Source organism: Meleagris gallopavo, chromosome 15 (genome assembly GCF_000146605.3).
Source record: "Meleagris gallopavo isolate NT-WF06-2002-E0010 breed Aviagen turkey brand Nicholas breeding stock chromosome 15, Turkey_5.1, whole genome shotgun sequence".
Taxonomy (NCBI): domain Eukaryota; kingdom Metazoa; phylum Chordata; class Aves; order Galliformes; family Phasianidae; genus Meleagris; species Meleagris gallopavo.
Window position 1 is genome coordinate 11,048,262 of NC_015025.2, and position 10,320 is coordinate 11,058,581.

The 10,320-nt window shown below is 40.4% G+C and overlaps 1 long non-coding RNA gene across 1 annotated transcript; it reads left to right on the forward strand.

The window, feature by feature from the left end:
• Positions 1 to 4,231: 4,231 nt before the first annotated feature.
• Positions 4,232 to 7,751, forward strand: LOC109370106. Its single transcript, XR_002119916.2, has 2 exons — positions 4,232 to 4,790; positions 7,613 to 7,751. It is a non-coding gene; the product is annotated as an uncharacterized LOC109370106 (long non-coding RNA).
• The last annotated feature ends 2,569 nt before the right edge of the window (positions 7,752 to 10,320 follow it).

Below are 10,320 nucleotides of genomic sequence, written 5' to 3' on the forward strand. Positions count from 1 at the left end.
TTTTTTCCTGTCGTGGTGGCAGCGGGCTGTTGTTTGTACTCTGAGTGTGTGGTGAGGGGTTGGAAGGAAGCCCGGGAGCGGCCGGCTCCTGCAGCCTGCCTGCCTGCCTTCCTCCAGGCGGGGAGCAGCGGGCTGTGCTGTCAGCGCAGCACCCAAGTTAGTGCCAGACGGTAAACGGCTCCGGGAAACAAAGCCCGATGGCGTGTTGAGAACCGTTGGCAGAGCCGTCGAAAGCATCCTGAGATGATGAAGAGAAGCTTAAAAAAAAAAAAAAGGGAAAAGGGAGGGGGTCTTGATTGTGGTAGAGCTGTCAGCCTGCAGTGTGTCTGCCTGCAGGGCCGGGGACAGCCGTAGTGCAGGGCGGGGGATGCGGTGTCCTCCAGGTGTGGGCAGGCAAACACGGCTGTGCCAGCAGGAGGGGCACTGAGGGAGCCTCTGCTTCCGTAACTCGTCCCGTCTGGAGTCCTTGCGTTCCTGTGTATGTTCAGGAGCCGGGGCAGAAGGCTGCATCTGGAGCTGGCTTGGTAGCAGAGGCGCTTCGCTGGTGTTGGTGGAAGGAGGTGCTGCTGTGAGGTGTCTGCAGGAGGCTTGTTTATTTCTTGACTGCAGAAGTGAATGACCGTCTTTCCCCCCAGAACTATGTGAGGTGTGTCTTAGCAACAGGTCTGTGGGGAACTTTGCGGATCCGCCACCTCCCCCAGTCCTAAGAGTCAACAGAAATAAATGAGCTGAGGAGGCAATTACTGAAAGCAGAACCTGGGATTGTAAGCACAACGGGGAGCAGAAAGAATTAGGCATAAACAAGACCACTACAATTGCTTTGACAAACATGAGTGCCGTTGATTGATGTATTTTGTATCGAGCAGCCTTTAGCCAGGTCCTTGTTGTTTCTTTAGAAGTTATCTGCGAGAGTTACACTGTGTTTTTCCCAGGCTTCAGGTTGTTCTGATGCAGTGTTACGTTGTTTGTTTCTTTTTCCAGGTAGTGTTAGAGGTTGTTTTGCCGTGTTAGGTGTCATAACCTTTCACACCAATGTTTTCTTGACCCATTATGGTCCTACAGAGTAACTGTCTTGTTACTGAGTGTTCGTTTGTTGCAGAACTGAGGCATACACTTCTGATCACCAGTAAAACCAGATGATGATTGTGCATAACTGTTGATACCCATAAATGATTTAGAAATTCATAGCTAAGGCTAGAATTTGGCTTAATGACAGTAAGATAGGAAGAATACTTAAGCACTGCTTGTTTCATACATCAGCATTAACGGAAAGAAAAACCCCTACTGCAAACTCACAAAGTAGGGATAAAGGAGCAGGAAGACGTAATTGATGCCACGGGAGAAAAAGGAGCCTCTAGAGAGAGCCTCCCTTGGGAGAAAGGTTATTGACCCAGCAGCCAGTGCAGGGAGCATCAGGTTTTGTCAGCTCCTTGCTTCCTTGAGGTAGATTTGGGGGAAAAATGTGCTAGATGCAGTATGTGTAGGAAAGTGCACTGAGGGGATGCGTGCAGAGAGGCTTGGGTGCCTTACCTAGAAGAGAGGATGTACAGTAGTACAAATCTGTACTACTTGCTCCTAAAACAGCGATGCAGTGATGCTCAAAGCACATCACTCAAGGCAGTGGGCTGAGTTCTTGCACTCTCTTCCATCAGCAGTACAACATCTATAGTACGCTTCTGAATTTTCCATTGGAAACATCTGCCTGAGTTCTTTGTGTTTTTGCTGTTGTCCAAAATGTCAAGCAGAAAACAAGTTCTCAAAATGTTCTTTGAAACAGTTTTTCTTCTGAATTTATAAAACAGCCTAGCGACTTGTATCGAATCCTTCCTACCAAATATACAGAAAGCTGCAACACACAAATGGTCTTATTTTCATGCTAGTGCTCCCAACTGGTCAGCGAAGACAATTGTATTTACATTTTTTCCCGTCTATTGGTGGCAGAGTGCCCAGCTAAAACTTTTGTCGTGCTCCCATCACTGTTCATAGTGGGGGCTTGTGCATTAAGGGAATATTTGTTTCAGGGTTTTGGTCCCATTGTGGGAGGAAGGGACTTCTGCCAGCTGAAGAAAATTGGGCAATAGTATCTTCTGCACATGGGTTTGATGAAAATATTATTTCTCTGTTTACACTGCCATGATGGGAGTTCTAGTCTCCCTCACCTTCAGTAAAAAGGACATCTGTAAGGCATTTGTAGATGAGGAACATTCTTTGATTTTTTTGAGTGAAAATAAATGTATACTGCTGCCTTTCCAGATAAGAAATCAATGTAGTGCCAGAGCAGCTGGTTTGCAACCAGTTTCACTCCTCTTTTTCAGACCACAAGGAACTTCTGCTTTGATAAAGTGCTTAAGCTAAAACTTGAAATTGCACCAGGCCAAACGATTGCTGAGTTGCTCTTTTTGTATTACTGTAGTACCTGGAAACCATGGTCACAGACTGAGACACTGTTGTGTTGGGCAAGCATCAATAAAGACTGTTTTATACTGACTCTATAAGCAGTGCGCTTTATAAATATGTCAAACTAGTTTCTGATTAGCCAAGAAGAGAGCAAATTAGTTGTCAAAGCAAATTCAAGTGCACCTTTTCAAAACGAGTTCAGTGAGCAGCTATTATTATGGTACATAAATAGATTTTAGATGGAGTGGCAGCTCTTACTTGTTAATCTTTTGAAACAGTGAGAAGAAAATAGCATTGCTGTTAAGCTCTTGTGATATGAAAGTGAACTTTTCAGCTTAGTCTTCCTCCTGGAAAGAGGAGGAAAGGAATTGCTCAATCTTAGTATTTTTCCTATTGTAGTAATGGTGTACTGCATTCCACTATACTTACAGATGTGATCTTGTACATTTAGGTGCAGTTAATGCACTAAGGTAAGCCCCTGGTGAGAACAACACCTATCTGACAGCAGTAGAACCCACAGTAATTTGTTAAGTCATTAAGAATCAGTACCTGAAAGCTGTTAGTATTATTGTTTTTAATTATTATTACTACTGTTTGATAAAAGAGTCACAGTGACTGAGCTAACGAAGTACTGGAATTTGAGCTATTGGAGATGAGATATCATTTTACCAGGATGTGTGGTCAAGTACTCCAGAACTGTATGATGTTAAACTTTTCAGAAGAGCAGATGCCTATGATCACTTTAGGAAAATGGCATTTAAAAGTAGAGTATCAATCTTTGTACAGAAAACTATGGCCAACAGCCAATTTCAACCAGGAAAATATAAATTACATTGATTTCATTGCTATACCTGATCATTATTTTGTTTCTTGGAATACATATTTCTGGCTCGCAAAGACCTGACAGCGGGCCTTGTAGTTTGAACCTTCACTGGGAGTGAATATACCATCATATTCTCATTTCTGTGAATTTGGGAGTGTTAGAAAGCAGTGAGAATCTTGCTGCAGTCCTGGAGAGCTTTTCAAAAGGCCACGAATCTGGTGCTGCAGATAGGGCAATCTGTGGCCCAGCACATACATATACAAAGTGGGTGTGTGTGTATGTGTGTAGGTATATATACACACACTTCGAAATACATTTAGAGTATTTTTCAGTTATTTTCTTGCCAAGGCAAGAGAGGAGTAAGAAAGAAAAAGACGGATTGTGATTTTCTTTTTGTTTTGTTTCTCCTCCTGCCCAAATCCAGTCTGAACTATGGTAGATGTGATAAAGTTCCCTTTGGTGAGCACTGCCTCCCTCATCTGCAGGCTCGCAGTGACTCAGCAGACAGCTCTGGTTCATTAACATTGGCAGTGATCCAGAGTTTCTGGTGTTACAAAGATAAACCATTTGAGAACATGTAAGGCACACAGTTTTCTTTGGATTTTGATCTGTTGCCATGCTCTTTCCATCTAACTTCAATAAATTGCTTTGTGTCTGCTGCAAGTGAAATCTATTTTCTTTCTGTACTTTTTTGCCCCGTAGAGAACTAGAACTAGAGAAGACACTGAAAGCTCCTTGGGCCATCCATCCCTTTCTCAAAGGCAGGACAGGCAGGTTCTCTAAAGTAATGATCCTGAATCCATAGTTAAACCCCAAGAATTCCTGTTCCAGGTTTTCTTTGCCCCTTCTCAATAAAGTGATCAGCAAAATGAAAAGTGGTACTTAAAACCTAACTAGACTTCCTTCCTTCCCCCCAACATCTAAATTTCTGTGTGCAATAAGAATGGGATCCTTGAGACAGGAAGCTCTGAAACACATTTTATCACATTTGACTTGTTACGTTAAAGTTGCAGAAGTGTTTGCTTTGTTCAACATTCGAGACTCCACCTTTCTGGTTTAGATAAGTTTTCCCTCGTAAATAAGATAAATGTGACAAGCAGTACAAAATAAAGGGGGAAATGAACCTCTTAGTGCAGAAGTGGTGAAGTAAGCTTATGTAAGAATGTATCCTTCTATATACAGTGGTGTGAGATAATTCCAGATGACAGAAGGTTTGAAGTTATCAATTAGAAGACAGTACGTTAAAGGGACGAACATCTCCTGAGCGCCAAATCAAAGATGCTGCAAAGGAACAGCCAAGTGTGGATGGACAAGGGAGGATGGCTGAGCATGGCCACAGCAATAGGCAGTGTGTCAACAACAGAGCTAGCACTGCTTTGTGATATATAGCCAGAGAACAGTGATACACAGTACCCATTTGTTTCTGCTATGAAGGAGCCATTTCCCTTACTTCACTATGAACAGTCACTTCCTCGGGACTAAAAATAAAAGGGCAATGCTCTTTCATCTCCTTCTGTTTCAGCTACAGCATGACCATCCATGTGTGTCTTCCATTTGGGCCTTTAGATTGGTAAGCTGTGTTTACTTCATATTCTTCAAAGCTTCTTTGGTAATGATTCTGTACTGCCACGTATTTTACTCATGCTTTGATCCAAATGTTGTAGCAGAACATGGCTTCCCTGAAGGGGAATAAAAACAGTCAGGAGATAAGAACTTCCATATTCTCTTCCATCTATTCTGACCATCCCATAAATTCAGTGAACTGAATTTTATAGATCACGACCACAGCTACCTGCAGAGGTGCTCTGTGGGAGCTCAGAACTGCACTGCTCCCAAGGAAGGTCAGATCCAGCAAGGTGTTCCATGGGCTCTCTTCCCCCTTCCCTTTGACTGCATTGCCCAGCATGGGGAAGTGGGGATGGACTTAGAACTTTTCCAGGGAATTTCAAGGTTATTTACTTCCCTTTTCTACTCTACTCTTATTTTCCTTTTACATGGAATGTGCAACTTTGTATTCTGACTTTGTCGAAAAATGCAGTCCAGAATCAATATGGTCCCATTTGAACAGTTCTCCTGAATATAATCATTTCTTCCTTTTTTTTTTTCTTCCTTTTTGCTGGGAGTGCAAGTAGACTGTTTAATTGCTCCCATCCCCAATTATTAGACTCAAACCAGTTAGAAGGTAAGATCTGTAATTAACACAGTTTCAACTTTCGGTTCCCCACACTATTCTGCTCAGCATCAGAATCCTTGCTACAGCTCTGGAAAGTAAATTGATTTTCACAGGGAATTAATTACCTGCTTTTAGAAGTGTTGTGTATTACAAAATGCACCTTATTGTGACAGTTAAAATCCAATTTTTGTCTTATAGAGACACTTCATTATGAAATGCTTAATTTGGCATTCAGTGTAACACGCTTGATATGCAAATTACTAAGATTTCTCTGTATCAATAAATAACCTGATTTTTTTTTTCTATTAATGAAGTTTGCAAGCTACTTGAGATTCTCACAAGTTGCTATTTATATATGCTAGCACAGAGCAATGAAGATATATGTGACTTGTATTCTGGCTTGCATGGCATCCAAAAGGAGAGCCTTGAGCATTTAGGCAAACAGTTAATACAGTTCTATCATTTAAACGTTGTAGGTTTTCCATGGAAAAAAATCTGGTTTTTGTCATTCACAGATCAGTTACACAACAAAGGAATGAAGGGGGAAGCTAGAAGCATGGATATTTCTTGTGCGTGCTTTTCCTAGTGCTTAAATTCAGTGAACTTCTTAATGAGATCAAACATCTGTGGCAATGATGACAATGGAGTACAGATCATGAGAATATTTGCAGGCAGAAAGCCCATAGCCAATTGAAAACCACACCCAGCCATCTTCCTAACAGTGACAGAGCTCAGATGGAAAGCTGTAGCTAAATTGGAGGGTTTTAAAATCAGTTGTGCCTTTCATTTTCTCAAGGGAGGAAAATGGGCATTTGTCGTCTTCACGGTGTGTCTGCAGAGCTGAGCTCACAGTGAGGAGAGGGGAAGCAGTGCTTTCAGTGGCTCCCCTTCCAATTTCCTGTCTGTTTGTTGATATCAGTTTCATAAACGTGGTCTGACTTTTGTCTGGCTGAAAAAACTGGGATTGTTTTGTTTACCTGTAACAATCAATAAGCCAGCTGACATTCTTTCACTTAATGAGTTTTGCACTTGCAGAATGTTTGATGAGCAGAGTATGGAAGTGGAAAGGAAAAGAAATAGCTGATTTTTGAGTTTCTTTAGTTATCCTGAGTGGTCTTCGTTTGATAGTTACATAGTCTGTATCTCAGTGACTCATTGGGGTTTAAAAGACTTCAGGACACGTTGGTGCAGATCAGAAGTTGTAAAAGTAGAGTTGGTGAACCTGTTTGGTCTAATCCTGAGCTCACTCAGATGTGGAATCAGGTGTTAATAAATACAGTCAAGTTCATAAGGAGAAGGAGAGAATTCAGTATGAACGTGAGAGAAAAATAAAAGGGAAACAGAGAACTGGTATGATGGGAAATAAAGCTTCAAGAGTTTCTGTTGAGGAGTATATAATCACATTAATGACTTTGCATTCTCCTCAGTTAGGGTTTAGAAAGGTAGAAAAGTGCTAGGATGTACCACTGATGCATACCTCTGGTTTCCCTGGAGCTTAGAGATGATGAAGGAGGGGAGGGGAACATTTGGACAGTCTCCTTTCCCCTAAGTTAATTTTAAAACCTTGCTGAAAGCCTGCAAACTCTCCTCCTCTTTGGATTTGCCAGCTTGTATTTACAGCCTAAGCAGAAATCAAAGAGGAAAAAAAAATATTTGACAGCTGAATTAGCAGGAGGTTTCTTCACAGAGATGAACAGAGATACAGTCATCAGAGGGCTGCTGGATGGTTAGACCACTGTTATGTTATGGAAGAGTTGAAGGCTGTACCACTACATTGTGCCTTCTAGGGATCTGATGGGTTTCAGTGTGAGCAGAGCTGGCTGCTGGTAGGTTCAAACTGCAGGGGATTCATTTCACTTCCTTTTGAAAGACACATTTAGTGTATAGGAGATGTAGTTTACCTTACAGGTTCTGTAAATTCATTCACACTTGAAAATCCAGATTCTTAAGGAAGAGTAATAAAATGTACAAAAGCTCTAGTGACTTTAGTGCAGAAAGCAGCCTCTGCTTTCATGTTGAAACTCTTGTTTTATGTGTCAAGTGTGGTAACTACCTAACTCCACTAATGGTGCCAGTTTTAACACGTTAGGAATTCCAGATTAGTAATTTCAAAGCAGATTTATGTGAAATTACTTCCCCTATTACCACTTGAAATTATTTAAATGCTGTACTCCTTATTGATTAAATTTTTGTCTTTATTTTTTCCCCCTAATATACAGAGTGCTGTTCCAGACCCAACACAGACAAAATGTCCAGCAGGGGAGGGAAGAAGAAGTCAACCAAGACTTCACGCTCTGCAAAAGCTGGGGTGATATTCCCTGTTGGAAGAATGCTCCGTTATATTAAGAAAGGCCATCCGAAGTACAGAATTGGTGTTGGTGCTCCAGTGTACATGGCTGCTGTACTGGAATATCTGACTGGTAGGTTTTGCAGAGCAACATGAAACAGCAACAGCAAAAGAAATAAGACAAACTGAATTTGCACAGTGTGCTAATGGAAAAGCTTTAAAAGGTCCTTTGATTTATAGAAGGCTTTTGAATGAATAACGAAGTTATGGCTTAAGTAACTGCTGTTGTTGACACATCTAAGCCAAAAGTAATATACAGTCATCCCTGCCCTTGCCTCAGTTTTTGTGCAGTTCAGTATTTGATTTGCTTTGACTCTTTCCATGTAGGCAGTCAGAAGGATTCTTGCATCAGTGAGTACGGGCAGGATCTCACATCACAGAACAGTAGGTTTTTTTACCATGCATTTGTTTATTTCGATGCTGTGGTTGCAGCAGATGCAAATGTGTCCAGGGAACAGTGATCTTTAAGCCCTGAGCTGATTCTCTGAGGAAGAGTTGAAGTTCATTTTTTCATTCTTCAATTTGAGGACAAAGTAGCAAAGCACATGGTTTAACAAGTGCCCTGATTGACAACTATGATTATAGGCATTGAAGGCTATTTTAGATACAACTCATAATAGATATTGACAAGGAAGGACAGAAATAGGCTGATCTTTTTTATTTATTTATTTATTTTCCTATAAACCTTCCACCCCTAAAAATGAAGACTGGTAACAGAGAATAATTAAGTGCTTAACTTCTGTGAGGTACTTCTATTACACGGCTGAATTTTCTGAGCCATTAAACTTCTTTATTTTCATTTGCTCATATTCACAGTTTTCCTTATTTGAACCTTTTCTTTAAAGGAATGCTTTTAAACTTCATAGATGGCCTTAAAAATTAACATTTCCTTCAGCTAGGTTTCCTGCTTAGAGCAATAACTCAAATAAAATGCCTCTTAGAGTGACTGGGGCTTTGAATGCTGCCCTTTTCAAGAAACAGAACAATACAGGTGAGCTCAAGATGCTGCTAATGAGCAGCATGTGTTGTTGGTTTACTGACTTAAAGGTTTTCTGAGGTAGTGACAGTTTAGGCAGCAAAGTATAGGCTTGGGAAATGAGTGTTCCTTTAACTAGCATGGATCCAAAAATACTGATTCAGGAGATTTTTTTTTTTAATGAATAATTGCATACACTGCTACTTTAAGAAATAGTAAAAGAGGTGGCAAAGGGAAGAATGAAGGTGAGCTTAGGAGGAAAAGCATCTTTACTTCTCCCTCAGAATATTTGTAAGGTTTTTGTGGTGTTTTTTTCCCCCTCTGTATGTTGGTTAGCCCTCATGACATGTAGGTCAAGATTATCTTTCATTCTTATGAAGATGAATGTGTCCCAAAAACAAGGATACTCTTTTCCTTCCCTTACTTAGTTTTGTTTTATGACTTTTTCAGCCTGATGACTTTTTTCCTACTTTTCTGTAAGTTTTTTTTGCACTCTATTTAGCAAAGTTTTTTAATAATTAATGATTAACATATTTTCTCAACTTCAAGTTTCCTTGTTTTTCAGTGGATTCAGAAACAATCTCCTGAAATGGGAAGCAGAGAGATTTTTGTTCTATGTGTATGGTTTTTTTTATTGTTTTTTACCCTGTTGGTAATTATGTTACAAAAATTGAAGTCTTGATTTATTTCTTGAGACTCTTAAATATGTTCACATCTGAGACTAAGTGGAGATTGAGCCATTTAAAAAAGAAAAGCAGGAACGTGACATAATGACGATGATAAACTGCGTAAGTCAGAAAACAACCAGAAAGGAGAGTAGAAAATTAAAATATGAAACGCAGCTCCAGGAAAGAAAGTCTTCAGAAAAAAACTGAGATGAAGTGGCAGAAATGTGACCTAATAGGAAGGAACCTACTAAGGTTTGAAAACTAGTTCACGTGTGTGCAGCATCTCACTTCAGTCCTTTAGAAGATGAGGTGCTAAATTTTGCTGGCCTTTGTGAAAGTTGAACTCTGGATGTAAATCTGAAATTAGGCCATAACGTGATCAGACCTGGGATTTTTGATTTAGCTTGGGATTTAAACTTCCATAATGCTTCCAGCTGTTCAGACTTGCAATTCAGTTTGGGGTCCATCTGTAGGTTATGATTTTATCTGCTTTTACTTTGAAGGTAACTGTTAAGATGTATGTGCTCATCAAAAAGTGAAAATACCCATTCTCTAACCACTTACAGCATATGTGTCCATTTGTAATTTAAGCTCTTCTTCAGTCTGTGCTCAACAAAGTTCTCTTCAATTTACATTTGTGTTCTTCCCATGCTTTTCTATTAGTTTGTGTATCTGCTCTTAGCTCCAAGAACAGGAACATACGTGGTTTTAGCACACAGGTTACTCTGGCTGCTTCAGATGCTGTGAACTAAACGCTGTGTGTATTTGCTGTGCTGATTTTCATTCTCTTGGCTTCTGATGGCTTCTTCTGCAGGGGCCAGAGTACATCTTCCCTGTGCTCTTTATTGTAGTGACTCTGAAAATAATAATAAAACTCCCCGTAATATTAGCAGCCAATAAAGTGATTTTCCTTATCTCACATTTCAACCTATTTAA